Genomic DNA, 19570 nt, shown 5'->3' with positions numbered 1-19570 from the left:
TTGGAAGCTGCGGGGCCCACCCAGAGCCAAACGAGACCCATTGAATGGTGACTCGTGCTCCCAGGCACACCTAGCCCACTGCCTCTCCCTCTCCTTGAGGAAGGTAGAAACTGCGGGTCGCCGATACCATACGGAGTCTGCTGGATCCATTACTGGTCGCGTCGTTCTGTCATGGCTCTGTGTGCGGGCAGGCGGAGAGGATGATCCAAACGCAGGACTCAGACACAAACGTGAAACTCAAAACCTCAGCTTTATTGCTGACATGAAAACCAAACGTGAAGTGACCACTGAAACCGGAGACCAGGAACACACAGGCATAATCTGAGGGTACAACACGACACCGAGTATGGGAAAACACAGGGCTTATATACACAGGGTAGTAATGAGGGAATGGTCAACAGGAGGGAGACACAGCTGGGAGAGATCAGGGCTAACGAGACAGGGGGGAACAAAGCTGAACACACTAACCTAAGACAACGGCTTTCACAATAAAACAGGAAACACTACTAAAAGGCACGAACAGAAAATAATACATGAAACCACAATTCCTAAAACATGGATAAACAGAAACATGAAACTCTAATAATAAACATCATCATCACAACAAGAGAATGAGAAAACAATCCAAAACACCAAGATAACTGAAACACAAAGTACCAGAGAAACATAAAGAATAATCCATGATGCCAAAGTAAACCAAAACATCATAAACTCAATTGCTGGGTCCAACAGACCCAGAACCATGACAGAAGATGCATATTCTCTGTCATATAGGCCTTGTAGGAGCCATAATTGAATGTATTGAATTTTGATGATCACTGGGTTTTTATTTGTTTGGTTGTTATGGGAGTCACGTGGGTGCTAGCGGTGACATAAATGGGCGTTGTCAGTCTGTCATTCACTGGTTTTGATTTTGACAGAGAGGAGGGCTGGGTAGCCGTAGTTTTTGTTGACCGCTGCACTACATGTTCACTTCGTTATATTAGAGCCTGTGATGTTGTAAGAGTTTGAATCAGGAGCCGATGATACTACTCTGTAAAAATCGCAAAGCACTTTAATTAAACAAGCAAACAATTCCACCTCTCGCATTATTGCGTAAAGTTGACAGCGCGTCAGGCAAATAGGCAGGCTTCATCCCCGGCCTCTAGCGACTGTGGAAGTCGCTACAGGCCTGCATGACTAAACTTTCTGAATCCTTTATCAACTGCAACTGAAAATAGTTGTGGATGATTACTATACCTTTCTAATGTGACGTTGTTGTCCCTGGCTCTCTTTCTCTCTCTTTCCTTCCGGCTCTGTTCCTGTGCTACTGAGAGTGTAACTACCGCTGCTCCCTCCTCTTCCCAGCGCAAAGCACAAGGCTCGCGTGCGTAGTGAAGCGGAAAAAGAATAGAATAGAATAGCCTTTATTGTCATTGTACAGAGTACAACGAAATTGGAGTGCCACTGCCTTGGTGCAAGATTCAATAATAAATATAAATGTAAAATATAAAAGGTACAATAAAACAATCGTAACTACTCAAACAATAGTAAGTACGATATATACAGGATAGCAGCATTAATATAATGACAGTATGAATAGCAGCATAATATAATGGCAGTGACGGTATGGTATAGCTAAGCAGGTTCAATTGTTTTTGTGCTTATTTACTACGGTGAAAGCTCTGGGAAAGAAGCTATCCCTGAATCTGTTTGTCCTGGTTTTATGTGACCTGTACCGTCGGCCTGACGGTAATAGTTCAAACAGTTGATTGCTGGGGTGAGAGTAGTCCTTGATGATATTGCCAGCTCTGCTGAGGTACCGGGAGTTTGCAGTGACCTCCAGGCTGGGCAGAGAGCAGCCAGTGATCTTCTGGGCTGTGTTGATGACCCTCTGCAGTACTTTCCTGTCCGCAGCTGAGCACCCTGCATACCATGTTGTTATGCCGTACGTTAGGATGCTCTCTATGGTGGCTCTGTAAAATGTCCCCAGCAGCCTCTCCTCCAGGTTGTTCCTCCTGAGCACTCTCAAAAAGTCGAGACGCTGCTGGGCCTTTTTTTACCACCGCTGTGGTATTTGCAGTCCAGGAGAGGTCATCAGAGATCTGCATGCCCAGAAACCCCATGGAGTGTACCCTCTCCACACAGTTCCCGTGAATGTAAAGTGGGGCCGGGTCTGCTCTGCACTTCCTGAAGTCCAAGATAAGTTCTTTCGTTTTTGTGGTGTTCAGTTGGAGGTTGTTAACTGAACACCACTCAGTCAGTCTGTTGACCTCATCTCTGTAGTCCGACTCATCCCCCCTTGAGATGAGTCCAACCACTGTGGTGTCATCCGCGAACTTTATGATGGTGTTTGAGAGATGGGTAGGGGAGCAGTCGGATGTGTAGACCGTAAACAGGAGGGGACTCAAAACACATCCTTGTGGAGACCCGGTCCTGAGTGTGATGGTGTTGGACAGGTGGGGGCCGAGTCTGACAGACTGTGGTCTATTTGTCAGGAAGTCCTTGATCCAGAGGCAGATGGGGGTGGAGAGTCCCAGGTGAGACAGTTTCTGGACCAGGATCCCGGGACGATATGATTGAATGCTGAGCTAAAGTCCAGAAAGAGCATTCTCACGTAGCTTCCTCGGTGCTCCAGGTGACTCAGCGCAGTGTGGAGCGCTATGGTGATAGCGTCCTCGGTGGATCGATTTGTCCTGTAGGCAAATTGGTGGGGGTCCAGAGTGGGAGGCAGAGCGGCCCTGATGTGCTGACAGACCAGTCTCTCAAAGCACTTCATCACTACAGGTGTAAGTGCAACAGGCCTGTAGTCATTTGGGATGACCACAGCTGTCTTCTTGGCGATGGGGATGATGGTGGAGGTTTTGAGGCAGGGCAGGACGGTGTTTGATGACAAGGAAAGGTTGAAGATTTTAGTGAAGACTCCAGTCAGTTCGTCAGCACATGCTCTGAGAACCTTTCCATGTATTCCATCAGGACCTGCTGCCTTCCTGGGATTCACTGACCTTTGAACACACCTCACTTGATGCTCCCTAATTGTTAGTGTGCCAGTGCTGGGGGCAGGTGGAAGTGGTGTGACAGCTGAGGGCCTGGTCGTCTCAAAGCGGGCGAAGAAACGGTTTAGATCCTCAGCCAGCGAGGCATCTGGCCTGGTTATTGCTTCTGTAGTTGGTAATGTGATTGATCCCTGCCACATTTTTCTGGGGTCGTTATCAGCAAAGTGATCTTCAGTCCTCCTCCTATAGGCAGCCTTAGCTTTCCTGATGCCTCTACTCAGGTCTGCCCTGGCCGCCTATACGCAGCCCTGTCCCCTGACTTGAAGGCAGTGTTGCGGCTTTTTAGGAGGGATTGCACTTCGCTATTCATCCAGGGTTTTTGATTTGGAAACACCCTGACCCTTCTGTTGACGGTGACATTGTCAACGCAGTTCCTGATGTACGAGAGTACAGTATTTATTCACTCCACATAAAATGTAATAAATAAATTATAAAATACAAAAAACAACTATTTACATTTCATACATTTCAACTTTTAACTATTTAAATTTTCAGCTTTTTCCTTTTAAACAAATTTAAAGTGAAACAACACAAAACACTGCAAACCACAACACAATAGAATATAACTTAAAATATGAGGGAAAAGGGGGTGGGGGGGGGGGGGGGGGGGGGAGAACGCCCAGAACTTTAATTAGTTTGGAAATACCTTTCCCTTAATTAATTTTTTTTTAGAAATATCAATATCACACTCAGCTGACCGCGTTTTATCTTCCCATTGCACTGATGGGTGGACAGTTCTTAGGTGCCTGTGCATGTTGTTTGTGGAGCCAGCTCTATATGATATCCTTTTCTTGTAGACTCTACGCTCTGCCTTTGTTTTGTCAATAAGATTGAAATGGTTCCAGACTTTGCTTCTTTTCTTGGTGTCACTCATTTTCTTTACTGTACCTTTCCAATGTCACGATGTTGTCTCTTGTTGTTGCTCCCGGCTCTCTTTTTTCCCTCTCCCTGCTGCTCTTGTTGTGTGCTACTACTGTTACGAGTGTAACTACCGCCCAGCCCCCTCAGCTCAGCGCTGAGCAGAGGGGGGAGGGGCGCAAACGCAAGGCTCTGTTTGGTCTCTGCTCAGCGCAAATACGTTACTTGGAGCGTGAAGCGAAAAAAAGTGAAAGAGATGGCAGGAGAAAGAAAAAAAAAACCACGACTCCCAAAAAGGAGCCGGCTCGCATCGTTCACTTCAAAGATCCAGCTCTAAGAGCCATTTCGTTCGCAACCGACCCATCACTAGTCCTTAAACCACAAACCATACAGCTTAATAAACTGAAGCACATACGGCTTCAGTACCACATAGCAAACCATACAAGTCAAATAATTAAATTAAATGTTTTCACAAGGCACCTTCAGTATAGTCACAGTAGAAAGATTTAGTTCAAAAAGTTGAATAAGAGGAAGTGAGGCCTAGCTGACAGCTATTGACTATAGTTTCATATGCTGGAATGCCTATAAATTAAACTGAGTGTAAAGATAAAAATAAATAAATAAACTATAGAAATGGAAGTTGAATTTTAAAATAAATAAATAACTTTTGCACAGTTGTTACCAGAGAAATGTTATTGCTATTAAGTTGGGTGCTTTAACATGCTTTTGGAGCTGACCTCAAGTGGCCACTGTCGTTACTCAAGAAACACTGACTTAATTTTTTAGCACAGGTGGAATACCATTTGTGTTAGCTTTGGTCAATGTAAAGACTGACGGCGGGTGAAAGGCTTACCCTAACCCCCTCTAAAGTATAATTATACAGAACCAGAAAACTTTGTTGTTATTTGAATAGAAAGTGTACTTTATTGGTCCCCGTGGGGAAAATCCCTCTCTGCAATTAACCCATTCACTCAGTGAAGCAGTGGGCAGTGTGTAGGGACGGTACCTTGCTCAGGGGTACCTCAGGGTACCAGGGGAATCGAACCCCCGACCTTCCGATCATGGGGCCACCACTCTACCTACTGAGCTATCCCTGCCAGGGAATAGGACCTAAATACTAAAACTATTTCTTGACTAATTACATTTAGGTACATTTAAGATATCCACAACAATATTTTTTTTTCTTATTATATGGCAAATTATGATTCTGGAATGTTACAGTGTGTTTTTTAGCTCCAGTATACTGTCACTTCTTCACCTAAGCTAAGTCTGAATCAAATCAGTCCAACTGACACAAACTAATATGTACCTTTTGTGTCTCTGCTCCAAGATAATAGTAGCTTTCAAAAATACATCAGCCTTAAAAGTTTAATTGAAGGGTTAATGTTGGGTCTGTGTTTCCACAAACCCCGCTAATTCTAGAGACTTATTCATCATGAAGAAAACAAGACAGTCGATCGATCCATTACTTGCGCAAGGGAGGCCTCGTCTGTGTCCAGCACGACAATGACCCCAATGGTGGCCTCCTCTCGCTGCCTTTTATTGACAATCCTCAAACAATAGTTTACAAAGCACCTCCCCTTGCAACCCCCCTTTGGTTACATAGACAAGGCACTGTATGTAAGTGTGTGTGTGTGTGTGTGTGTGTGTGTGTGTGTGTGTGTGTGTGTGTGTGTGTGTGTGTGTGTGTGTGTGTGTGTGTGTGTGTGTGTGTGTGTGTGTGTGTTACCTCCTGCTGACCAAAGGGTCATAAACCCAGGAAGTTTACATCAAAAGAAACAGATCTTTCAGATAGGATGTATCTACAATAAAACCTCCCCCAGCACAGAGTGGCTGGAAAGGTGGTCAGGATCAAAGGGATGGCTTTGATCCTACTGCTTAAACTAAGACTGTACAAATTTAAGAAACACAATGGCAACATTCAACAATTAGACTTAACATTTCCCTCCTTTTTGTCATTGTTCTTAAATTTCAACTTATGCACCCTTTGTTTGGACAGTGTCAGTATAGATTTCATTCATACACAGTAAACTACATCCTATACATAAGCAAATCAGTATCAACAGTCCAAAAACAGGAATTAATTTTTTCAAAAGAAGATGCCACCAAGGACCAGACGGTAACCAAGCTATCCAGCCTTGTGGCGGATCTACTCCTGTCGTGCAATTCATTATGTATTTCTTCAAGTAAACAACTGAATGTCAAAGGTCAAACAAGAAGAATCATCATTCTCAAAAATCATATGTCACTACAATCCAACTGTATACAGACATAGGTATTTAAACGCATCAGTTGACTTTATTGTTTGTCCATATGGCTCTCAGCTAACTTCAAAGCTGCAGCCTGGTCAACACCCTTCTTTATGACTCCTATCAACCCCCCAAATCTTTTCACTGTAGGCATCCTGTGGGGGTTAGAGTCAACTGGTGAATTATCTGCATTTACAACTCTTCTCCTGTCCTGTTGTCACCACAGAAAAAGCTTTGTAAAGGAAATTGGATCAAGCTGTTTTGAACTTCTTGGCTCGAAACCTCAAGTGTTCATGATGTAATGTAGACAAAAGGCTTCTCTGTTTACATCCTTCTTGCAGAAAACAAAAAGAATAGGTGATGTTGCCATGTTCCATGGTTGATCTCCAACTTGGGCTAATCCATTGTCCTTCATACACACAGGCAATTGGCCTGTTTCCAGTTCGTTTAGCTGTTCAATGTCCTGCAACAAGTCATATTCTTTGAGTCAGACGAGCAGGTCTGTCTCACCAGAGCAGTTCACCTTCCCAGCTACTGGTGAATCAACCTTCCATTCAGGTTCAGAGCAGTTGAAAAGTTGGCAGTGTTCCCGGATGTGTTGCTAAAGCAACCAGACAAACTGCCTCGCTCTCAGTGATGCTATAGGGCCACAGTCCAGAAGAATGTGTAGCCAGTGGCATCACAAGCATAACCATTGGTCTCATTCTTTATGTGAGCGGTTGTGTTCTTAAACTGCCACCAGTAGTTGTTGAAAACCCATGCTGGTACTGGGTGTGGTTTGCTCTGTTCCACAGGCACAAGAAGATGCACAGCACATTCCCAGCCATTCTGATGAGTACCTGTGGCTCAGTTGGTTTCTTCACCGGATTGAGACGAGGGGCCCTGGAGGCTTTCCCCCCCCTTTGTTCCCGGTCTTCCTGCCACTTACTCCGAGCTGGCCTGGATGTGTGTCACCTTCTTGCAGTGCGCTTGATATATCCAAGTGTTCCTTCCAGCAATCTTCACTGCTGTGGTCGTCGTCAGCAGCATCCGATATGGACCTTCCCACCATGGACTGGACCAGCACTTCCTCTCCATGGCCTTATCAACATCCAATCTCCAGACTTCAGACTCTGCTCCTGCGGAGAAACAGAATCATCTGGCAGATCATTTGTTCTCATGACTACTTTACTTTTAAACATTTTCAAGCATCTAATCTGCTAATACGCTCTCTCTTCTGCTTTTCTATCATCACTACAGAAGACTGAAACTCTAAATGCTCTAACATGTGTAATCTCAAAGAGTCAGACCATTCTCTGTTGGAGTAATCCTCATGTACTTATTCTATACAGTCTAACCATGTCCTGCCTGTCTTCCTAAATCTTAACTTTACTATTCCATTAGTTCTCTCTGCCTGCAAAAGTTTTTTTTTTAAAAAAGTATTTAATAATCCTAGAATGAGTATAACGACTGCTCATTTCCCTCCTGTTTGAGACATGGCAAAGCCAATGGCTCAAAATAGCAGCAGTCTTATACAAATTATCAGGCAGTACTGGTTTATCACACAGATAAAAAAAATCATCCTGCAAGCTTGCTCCCTCTGTAAGTCACAACTGTTTTCCTGCTGTAGGTGAGTGGGCCTGCATGTCTGCTGATGCTGTACTGATAAAAGGTTAACACCATGTTTAACTACAGCTGCTTCTTTTGTGATCTTATCTGCAAAAACTTTCCCTAATGCAACTGGATCTTTCCCTCACATGTGTGCTGCACATTTACAAACGGCAATTCTACTGGTTAATAACACTGCCTCCAGCAGATTTTGCAAGAGTTTGGTGTGTTCTGCAGGTTTCCCTGTAGAGGTTGTCACACCTCGTCTCACTCACTGCACTACAAAGAAATGTACAGTAGCAAATGTATACTGCCTATCAGTGTATATTGTCTCTCTACAGCTTTACACACTTCCGTTAAAGCTAGCATCTCTGCTGCTCAAGCAAATATGAAACATGCTAGTTGTCCTACATAGATAACTCTCTCTCACTGTCTGCTACAGTAAAACGTGTTCTAGTCTGTCCCTCTGCTGTTGTAAAACTCAAACCATCAGCAAACCAAACCTTTCCCTCAACGAGTGGCACATCTATTAAGTCATCCCTCAGCTTACACTTCTTCTCCTCGCGCTCTCTACACTCATGAGAAGTGCCCTCCTCCGTTGGCAAAAAGGGTTGGACAGATTCAGAATTGTGCACCACTTTATGGTAATATGTGTGGTTGTGAGAGTAACATTAAAGACAAGTGTCTTGTAGGTGTCAGAAATGTAAGTTTAGTCTGCAGTAGTAGACATCTACCTCGTGTGGAACTAACAATGTCAAAAGGTGAAATAAACTATTGAAACATTGTACAGCTTAAACTGCTGCACATACTGATCTCACGCATGGAGGTAAAGCACGAGCAACTAGAGCTAATCTTTTAGGATAGTAAGTTACTGGCTTCACTTGTGGAAAAAGTGCTGTTAGTTATTTTACAGTCACCTGGCATTTGTGCTGTTCACAGAACCACAAGTCCATCGCTGGACCTCCTCTGCGCTGTCACTTTCTGGAGCTTGGCACGCTCCCTCAGGTTCCATTTTCCAACGCTGCTGAAGATTTAACCCTAGAACACTATCGCTATAAATAGTAACACGATCACTAATGCCGGGTGATTTTTACCCGATATAATATAACCAATGAAAAGTAATCAAATATATCAAAATATGACAACACATGACAAATTAGAGTGGTCTTCTTTTACTTTCAACTGTGCCATGTCTAACAAAATGAAAAATAAAACTCCTAAAACAAAATAATGACTCTGGAAAGCTGGTCTTTGGTCCACCCATTCCTGGGACATTTGAGACTTCCCTGGTGATGGCACAGGCTCCTCGACACGCAAACAGCTTAGTTGTCTTCCTTAACGTCAACGTCGAAACTCTTTCATCTTATTTAAGATTTGCTGTGCAAAGTCTCCTCGTGACGATCCTTTGGAAGACCAGTAACACAGCTCTCTGTGCTGAAGATGATCTCCGATCCTCCTGAAAACTCTCTCCTGGCCTCAGCTTCCATCTTGTGGACGATCCTCTCAGTCACTCCTTCTCGTCATGGCACCTCACGATATCTACAAATTAAAAAATGACACTCCTCTCACCACACGGCTTTCGCCATGTGTCAACTCCCCAATGAGACATGTACAAGAGTGTTGCACAGTCTCCCTAAAACAATCTCCAAGGTTTGTCCCTTGGAGCAGCTTCACTCCAAGCTGTAACCCTGTGTAAAAACATTAGTCAGCATTGAAATGTTCAGCTTGTTTAGCTCCCAGCTCCTGTATCCTAGAAGACAAAGTCTTAAAATTAAAACAACTTCACATTTGCAACCAACTATAGATCATAAGAGTAATAAAGTATTCAGCATCACAGAGACAAGTATCATTGCAGGTTTATTCTAAACTCATTAAACTCCTACTTTTCCCCATAATTTGTTCCAAATTATTTAACATCTCACCGTCATTCCACATTGTAATCAGTGACGTCCCTTAAGTTTGTTACTCACCATGAGCCCAACAGTGTGGTCAGATAATGGGCCCCGATGTAACTATTCTGTAACCACTGCACATCTGTTCAATTGTCACTCGTCTGTCTGTGCTGAATCCTTTACAAGCACTCTTAAAGAAAAACAACATTAGCCAAACACAAGGTTCATCCCGGTTGTCAGGTGTCGGCCATCCAGATTCCAGAGGAGCTGTGAAAAGTCATAAAGTTAACACTCGCTGTGGAAAAAGTAACAATGGTCTCATCACAGTATGTCTCACACTGCATTCATTTCTTCCCTGTAACATTCTCTCAAAAACATAGTGTAATTTCATCATCAACATATAGCCTGTAACTACAGTTCTCTTCATACAAAATCTCAGTAATCCTGTGGTAGAGAAACATCATTAAGTTGTGTCCTGCTGTAAACCACATGATCAAATCACATGATTAACCATCTGCTGTAAAGAGAAATGTAAATGTTAGCGCTGCGCAGGTGTGTACACACTTTCTCACAGTAATCTCTGTGAGCAACACAAGGTAGTGAATGACACACACATGGTAAATTCACAGACATAGAATTTAAACTAAAAAGGTTAAATTTTCAGAGTTCACATAGTCATGTGACCCAAGTTTCCTCCTGTGGTCTCCTTCTGCTCCTGCAACAGAGACACACACAGAGACACATCCACACCTTTGTCAGGTGGGGGTTGACTTCACACAATGGTGTTAAGTCAGTCAGTCTTGTCAGCTTTTGTCAGTCAGTCAGTTTCCCATTTATTTTAAAACTCTTACTCATTCACTCAGTGATTCCTTCTTTTGCTAATTGTGGAAATTATCGTCGCATCCGTTTCCACGCTCAGCAAAACAACGTCATTTCAAAAAGAAAAATAATTTAGACTGGATTTTCTCGCTGAATCCTTTTGGACAGGAACTTGTCTCAAATAAGTGGATTTCTCCTGAGCCCATTTTAATTTTGGAGAAGCTCACTTTGCAACAGTTTTCTCGACGACGCTTCGATTCTGATCGTGCTCAAACAGAGATCATCAAACAAAACTTTCAGTGCACCATGAAAGTAACAAAATAAAAGAAAGAAAATAAAGGAAATCAAAGGAAAGAAAGGCCTTGTTTAAGTCATGACACGTGTTCTTCATGCCAGGGGGATAAATCGTCACAACCCAATTGGCAGGCTCAACTTAAATAACAAAAGACAAATCAAACAGCCAGTTTAATCTCAAACATTCATCCAATCAGCCATACACACAACATACAGCATAACCCTGTTGTCTTAGCACATAATAAGTTTTAGTTCTCATGTAACTAAATGTGTGCCATGGTAAAACTTCTTCACACACCAGAAACTCACAATCAGCTCACTCAGCTCACTCATTTAAGACCTCTCATCAGCATTCTGCTTTCTCCTCTATGATGCAACCATCTGTCCTCCTATAATATTCAGTCCACTAGTCTATGTATCACTTTCATCTTACTAGTGACTTGGACAAGATGACAAACAGAATCTCATGCTTAAGATGCTGTCTGGTCTTCATGAGTATCATTTATGTGTAAATGCATGTAGGGTTAGTATAGTTAATGCATTTTCAGTATGTTTTTGTGTTCTTCTCTCATCACACTTTCATTATTCTCATCACTGCTTAAAACAACACACATCTCTGTTTTTTTTTCTTTAACTGTACTTTTCTCCAAAACAGAAAATAGCATTACAGCTGTTTCAGACTTAGAAACACCAAACACTCTTCGTGCTATCATTCATCCACACAACTATTTTATTTCTTTTTGTCCACTGGGCAGGTGACCTGCAGAATCACGTCTGCCCCAGCTGGATACCTTTCACACACACCATGACGTCAGACACACTCACGGACTGGATCAGGAGAAAAACTTTCTTCATCTTCACACTCTGGGACAGAAACACCATATGTTTTTTTTGTTTGTTTGTTTGTTTTGTGTCAGGGATGGATATGTAGTTGTAACGTTTGTGTTCACTAACTTTACTTTCTGTTTCCTACCCTGCCCAGTCTGTCTTGGACTCAATGCTTCTCCCAATGTCTCTCCATACTCAGCCTCTGCTCTCTCACGCTCTTCTCTGGCTCTACTTTCTGCTAACATTCTTGCTTCTCTCCTCTTCTGAACCTGCTCCAGCCACAACTTAGCAATTGCTAACTGCAATTCCTTCCTCTGCTTCGCTTTACCTGTTTTACCAGCTACACTTACAGCTATTCTTTCTACCAGCATTTTACACTGAACTTCCACTAATGTCCCTTCAAATCCACATTTCTTACGCCAACAACCTACATACTGCGTACTGCCTGGTAAAAATTTCTCCATAAATTTTAAATCTCCTTCTAAGGCAGACTTACACATTTTATTCTCCATTAACAATCAGCCACACTCACGCAGACCACGTCTGGCCCGCACACACACACAACATAGGCCTATCGCTTGCGTCTGCACGCACAGCTAGCGCTCTCTGTTGAAAACTCTCAAACGCCCCATATGGCGGAGAATTCAACCTTCGGACACTCTCTAACGCCCCAAATGGCGGAGATTCCGGACTCCTTCACGGCGGAGACGCCGAACCTAGGTTATCTCCACGCCCCAAATGGCGGAGAACTCTCTACGCCCCAAATGGCGGAGAAGCCTGCGTCTCTCTCACGCGGCTAGCGCGCTCCCGGACTCACGTTTAACGCACAGCCCGTAGCCGCTCTCTAAGGCCTTCTGTACTCACTGTTTGTTTACGTTCATGGGAAGAGCCTCTGGATCCCGTCAATCGTCATCCATCCCGAGGGGAGGTCAGGAGCAAACTTCCCGGCCTGGTGGCAAGCCAAAAACACCAGGGCTTTACGTCAATCATCCCAGACGTTGCGGTGGCGTCCTCTCCCTCTCCTCGGTGGATGCAATGTGTTAGGCTCCGGCTCCGAAGGACCAAATAAATGTTGGGTCTGTGTTTCCACAAACCCCGCTAATTCTAGAGACTTATTCATCATGAAGAAAACAAGACAGTCGATCGATCCATTACTTGCGCAAGGGAGGCCTCGTCTGTGTCCAGCACGACAATGACCCCAATGGTGGCCTCCTCTCGCTGCCTTTTATTGACAATCCTCAAACAATAGTTTACAAAGCACCTCCCCTTGCAACCCCCCTTTGGTTACATAGACAAGGCACTGTATGTAAGTGTGTGTGTGTGTGTGTGTGTGTGTGTGTGTGTGTGTGTGTGTGTTACCTCCTGCTGACCAAAGGGTCATAAACCCAGGAAGTTTACATCAAAAGAAACAGATCTTTCAGATAGGATGTATCTACAATAAAACCTCCCCCAGCACAGAGTGGCTGGAAAGGTGGTCAGGATCAAAGGGATGGCTTTGATCCTACTGCTTAAACTAAGACTGTACAAATTTAAGAAACACAATGGCAACATTCAACAATTAGACTTAACAGTTAAATAATCTTAGAGGTCAGGAGAGTGTGAAGATAAATTTTAATGGTAAAGCTACATACTTTATCCTCTACATTTAACCCATTCACTCATTGAAGCAGTGGGCAGCTACCGTTTGGTGGATTTGAACTCCTGGCCTTCCAATCATGCCTTTAACATTAAGAAGGTATTTGGAATATATGAAAGGGAAGATTTGATGCCAGTCAATATAATCCCAAAGTAGTATTCAGGAGTTAAACTGGGGAATAGTGCATGCCTTATGTGTATGAGCAGAAAATGAAAGAGATGTAGAGGTTAGAGTAGGAGGTGGATGTGGATTTAATATAATTAGCCGAGGAACTTAAACTCATTGGAATTGAAACTAATTTAACATTTCAAATTCTGTGTAATAACTACAGAAGTGGGGAAGGCTCTGTCACAATAACTCAAAAGAGTCATAAACTGTATAATATAAAAGAGAAAGCCAGTGTAACAATCTTCCTTGTCTCACATTTGCAAAACTATACCAATTCTGTCAATCAGGCAAAACAACATGATGATATTTCGCTTGGCTTAAATCTTTCTGAACTCTGAATTTCGGTAAACCAAACAATAAATCAGTTGCTTGACTTTTCCAAATCTACACCTTATAATAGTGCTATGTCCCATTAAAACATTTAATGAAGTTACTTTGTTTTGACAAGTATTTAAATTTTTTCATTTGGATACTATGGGTGCTCCATAGCATAGCGGTTGATTTCCATTTGGAGACACAAATTCCTGTTGTGTTTGTGTCATGAAGGCCATCCGGATTACAATTCTCCCAAATCAAACATATAGAGCTACCCACTGTGTTAACCACTTGTGGCAGCTCTAAGTAGCTTAATTTTGGTGTATGCTCAGTATACACTCAGCAATATGATGTTAAAACCACTGACAGCTGAAGAAATCTATAAGATAGATGTCACAATGCAGTGCTCTGGTCCAAACTGCTGAAATGCACCAAAACAAGTTTGAAATAGAGGTTGTTTTAATATTGAGGCTGGATATGCAATAGTTAATGAACAGTAACCAGACTGTACAATTAATAGTGTGCTCTTTTAAAAATAATACAAAGAAAAGGTTAAGGCTTTCATTTGGTGTGCTTTGATAGGCATAAATGTGGCCTTACTACTGAATAGTTTTTTAACTTACTTGAAATAATTATGTAACAACAGCAACAAAAATATAATACATCAAAACAAAACAGAATAACCCAATGCCTTCAGTTAATTGCAAATGTGATTTGCATTATTTTAAACAAGGCCAGTGTTTTGGGTTTCTATTGTAAAGATGCAGAGTTTTTTTTTTATTTCTATTAAGATTTACACAAAAATATGAGAGCTTAATCATCTGCTGCAGGTGATGCTTGGCAAGCTTCTAGTGTTAACAGAAGACACTGGAAATGGTATAATTTTCTTGCAGTAACATTTGTTTGATGATGTTTTCATCTAGTTTTACACCATCTCTTGTGTCTTCCCTACACTAGCAGAATGAGTGTTAGCCTTCAGAGTGCGGGGTCGGCCCAGTCCCAGTGCATCCATTCTTGCTTTGTACAGTTGTTCTGGGTCCCACTGCAGGCACAGTGAACAGGGGCATGAAGTAGGGTGGTGCATTATGCTTACAGAGGGGTAGAGTGCTACTGTTGTTGGAGGCAGCTCCCCAGGCCTTTTGTTGAATTGGGAGAGATGGAATGCATCTGCTGAACTCATTGGTGCACTGTATGGGCTGTGAGATGATGTAGTTGAAGAGAGAGCCAGGGGAGCATAGGGGTGGAGCGGGAGGTGTGGAAGGTGGGTTTGGATGAAGGTGTATGGTAAGATGGAGGAAGGAGATGTGCTGCCCATCAGAAGCCCCCCCAGCGGGTCAATAAATGGGTGAGGCCAAGGCAAGGAGTGTCTTTGGCGTTTATCCTTCATTCTCCTGTTTTGGAACCATACCTAGAAGGATGAAGTGAATTATTCAGTTCAATTACATTTTATTTATATGGTGCTTTTTCACAACAACACTTCTCTCAAAGAACTTTTTGTAAAGACTAGAAAAATTAAGAGAGGGCCCTAGGAGGAACAACTGTGAATCCCTTCTTTTCGTTTAAAAAACATTAAGGTTTAACAAAAACATCTAAAAAATTTTTGAGACATTTCACAGCTTGCCTGTGACACTAAAGGTAAAGCCAATGGATCACAACATTTCTATACCTAGAGAGGAGCTGCTACAATTTCTATAAACATGAAAATATAAATGCAGGGGTCTCACTAACACTTTGAATCAGATTACATAACACATCACTTAATTTTCTTTTAATTACTACTTTTCTCTATGTCAAAGCTCAGAATGACAAGTTACCTTAGGCTACGTCCATACCTACCCGGGTATTTCTGAAAACGCAGATTTTTCTATGCGTTTGCACCTTCTGTCCACACGCAAACGGCGTTTTCGGTCACTGAAAACGGAGATTTTTAAAAACGCCTGCCAGGGTGGATATTTTCTAAAACTCAGTTTTTGCATTTAAGTGTGGACGAGAAAAACGGAGAAAACGCAGCATCAAAGGTGTGCGCCTTTTTTGACGTCACACTGTGCGCCAGGTTATTGTTTCGGTGAAATGAATTTCTACAATACTGTTACTGTTAATTGTACTCTGTGCAGTGTTTAAATGCTTACATATACACACACAGTTACTGTCCCTCCACACATACCACTCGTGTCTGCTTCTATGCCCCAACTTTGTTTACTATTTCCCACTGAGGCTTCTAGACTTCTGATTGGCCAACATTTCTACACGGATAGGAATATAGCGCCACCTGCTGCTTTGGCATGTTCCTAGCATCGTTTTCCTTCATTTCTGACTTTTACGTGTGGACGGGATTTTAAAAAAAAAAAAAAAAACGAAAACGGAAAATCTCCGTTTTCAAAAATACCCGTGTACGTGTGGACGTAGCCTTAGACACTGTCCAGTTCTCAACTATTTTACCAGCCCATAGAATATTGCAGAAGGCTGTGCTTCTAAAATGTCAGATGCCTGTGAAATTTTAAGGCTTTTTCTTATATTCCTGATCTTTCTTTAAGAAAGACTGCTACTGGTTGGCAAAAGGTTAGTGTATTTATTGTGTATTATATGTGCTGCCTTGGGTGCAGTGAACATCTCCATTAAATGTAGAGGCCCTAAACTTATCACTACTCAATCTACCATAACAACCAATGTCCTTTCCAAGGTGTGTCCAGTGATACCATCCTAGGTGGCAACATTCAAGTAATAGCCACATGAGTGTAATCAATAATAATGACCCAACAATACACTAATCACATAAGATTCTACATAATGGGCACTTTTACTTTCCGAATTTGTAAGTATATTTTGATGCAAAAGGTTTAGTACAATTACTGAAATAGTATTATCACTTTACCTTAAGTAAACAGTTGAATTTTTTCTTTCACCAGTTTGCAAAACAGTTCATTCAATACATAACCACCCCAGGATCTTGCTTAGGGCCCACGGCTGCCCTTATAACCCGAGAATATACCTCTGATGAAATATAGTGTTAATAGCCACCTTCTTGTGACTGTTTAACTAGATTGTCAATGTTAAGATGATTGAAGCAAGATAAAAAAGGATATCCTGTTTCACAATACAAACCAGTCTAAAGAGTATTTTTGAGTCACCCAGTGGACCTGAAACATCTTTGAGCACCAGTGGTTTCTTGCATTTGCAAATTTATTTCCGGTATACACGTATAGCTAGGTCTGTGATGTCACTCTATAGCCACCAACAGCTGGATTAACAGCCATTAATCTGTTTGTTATATAATTTACATTCACCTTTCATAACGTGTTTAATTTTCTTAGGAAAAGTAAGATTCCCCATATTTTTAGTTTATTTCTGTTATACAACTGTAGCATAGACCGAACAAAAATACAGCTTATTTGTTAAATATGGCTTTGGCGTGGCCCTTTATTTTCACTGACTGCAGTTAAACACGGTACCTTTATTGTAGTCTCCGGTAAATTGAGCGCAGTAGCCAGTTCGCAGCGCCGGGGTCTGGATACATAGTTTTCCTTGCCATATTCCTGCTCCAGACGAGACAGCTGCTCCCGCGTGAACGCCGTCCGATGCCGTCGGCTTTGGTCCAACAGGGTGCTCTGTGAGTCTTGCTGCTCTTTACCGGTGGAACTGTGCACTACCGCAGTACCAGCCACCGGATTCTGTCTGCCCTGTGCTACTGAAATGAGACATTTAGATACAGACGCACAGTCGGACACTTTACAGTAAGGATAGTAATAACTTACCTGTTAATTCCCAAATGGGTCTAATAAATCGCTGCAGAACCCTCACCGTTAACTTTTTGTTTTAGGGGTCCTGGAAAACCCAGTCTCCTTTTAAAAGCTCAGAGACAGAATTATTAACTTATTTGCTTGTAATAATTAACACGGACTTCTCGTGCTTTTATGAGAATTACTGTTAACCTGGTTTTGGGCTGATATGGTTTCGGTGAATCCCACATTCTGATTAGGGCGTGAACTCCATCTGCAGCATATTAAACAATATTTACTAACCACATTTATTCTAAAAGCTCTTAAGGAAGGTCGAACTGTCTGAAGTCTAACTGACCTAAACACGCGATCCATTGACTCCTGCATGCAGAGTTCGGTCAGGTATATAGAAAACTATTTTACGAGGAAGTTTTGCAATTGGTATCATCTTAAAAGGACAGTTTGGGTGTAACGAAGTAAAACCAAGTGTTAAATTATGGATATATAATTTTTAAATCTATTTTAAAGGGAAGTTACTTACGCATCGGTTGTTGTTTTGTTCACCGTGTAAAATAAAAATCTCTTTAGGTGCTCCTTCAGATCAACCCTAGCAACAAATGCTACTTGCAGCCCGAAACCACACTTACACACAGGTCTGTTTAGATAGAGCTAGATGATGAGGTGTTTCAGTCGTCTCATCTGCCCCACCCCTCACCCACCGCAGAACATCTATGATCCCCGGGGCAGCGCTCCTCTCCTCCCTTATCCCAGGCGCTCCAGACGGGCGCCGGCGTGTGCGTCGGCTCGCGGAGGCGCCGCGGCCCGGAGAGGTGTTAACGGTGTTTAGGGGTAAACCCTTTGTTCTCCGTCTCAGCCTTTGTACTTTTGTTATGGAGAATTAAAGAGAAGAGACAGCAGCCAGACCCTCATTGTTCTCCAGCGTTTGATGTTTCTGTGTTTGGAAGTAAATCATTACAGGCCTAATGGCTCCAAATTGGCCAAGGTGGCACACTGGAAATAGATTATTACTATAGATAATATCAACTATTGGTGTTAAAGATGCAGTTTTGATTTAGTTGCTTGAAACATCACAATATTCCATAAACACTTTTAACACAAATACGCACAGCTGCAGTTTCATATACCAGCATATGAAATTGTAATACACATATTACTCTCTGTATTGAAATAACAAAGAAAAAAAGCTTTATCTTTCCTGCGAAAAATAAACCAAACATTCCAATCTTGGCTAATCGCCGATTAATTCATTTATTATGATAATAAATATCATATTTATTTATCAGCGGAGGTCAGAGACTCTCAGATGCTAGGGAGGGTAAGATAAATATGTTGCAAATTGTGCGAAATCTGAAACTGGATTTTTACATTTTAACTTTTAATCTTTTTGGCACATTCACGTTTTAAATTTACAGTTATAGACCACAATGTGTAGATTGATATTATACTGAGCTGCAAAATTGCAAGTCAGATTTTACTCATATTTATTTCTTTATTTAATTAGTAATACTTACAACCACAACTTCTCAAAGTAGTGAATGCGAGCACTCTACTGCGCCCTCTCAAGTCACAAATTCACACATTGAACGCTTTGACTTTTCCAACATGGTGGGGGTGGGAGGCGGTCAGCCAATCAGAATGCAACTAGCTATACACCATAAATACACTGATCAGTGTGCTGCAATGGCAAAAGGGTTAGCTGCGATATTTGACAATCCTTCAGTTCACATCCCAGCAGCAGTCTTCTCACTAATTTTATCCCACAGTTGGAGCTAAAAGAAGACTTTCTTTCTCAACCACAGCACTGTCACTCAGGAACATCAGTACAACACACTTTAAGTCACACTAAACCAGAGCCTTCCTCAGTATTTTCATGCTACCCATTACCCATGTTTATTATGCAAAAAGGAAAATATACCAAGTTGGTGTTCAATTCAATTCAATTCTATTCTATTTAGACAGCACCAAATCACTACAACAGTTGCTTCAAGGCACTTAATATTGTAAGGTAAACACTCTACGGTGATACAAAGAAAAGAGAGAAAAGCATCACTCTGAGACAGGATGTTTATAATTTTGGAGATTCTGTACAAATGGAAGAAAGCATTCCTACATATTTGTTTAATATTGAAGGACACATCCTGATTAAGAACCA

The 19570-nt window shown here is 42.0% G+C and overlaps 1 long non-coding RNA gene across 1 annotated transcript; it reads right to left on the bottom strand.

Moving 5' to 3' along the window:
• Positions 1-5354: 5354 nt before the first annotated feature.
• On the bottom strand, positions 5355-13704 carry LOC143418321 (uncharacterized). Its single transcript, XR_013098263.1, has 2 exons — positions 12427-13704; positions 5355-9268 (listed from the first exon to the last, which is right to left on the bottom strand). It is a non-coding gene; the product is annotated as an uncharacterized LOC143418321 (long non-coding RNA).
• Positions 13705-19570: the final 5866 nt, after the last annotated feature.

Source organism: Maylandia zebra, linkage group LG4, assembly GCF_041146795.1.
Source record: "Maylandia zebra isolate NMK-2024a linkage group LG4, Mzebra_GT3a, whole genome shotgun sequence".
NCBI lineage: Eukaryota > Metazoa > Chordata > Actinopteri > Cichliformes > Cichlidae > Maylandia > Maylandia zebra.
The sequence above is the reverse complement of the archived record's forward strand: the minus strand, read 5'-3'. Positions and strand labels throughout refer to the sequence as shown.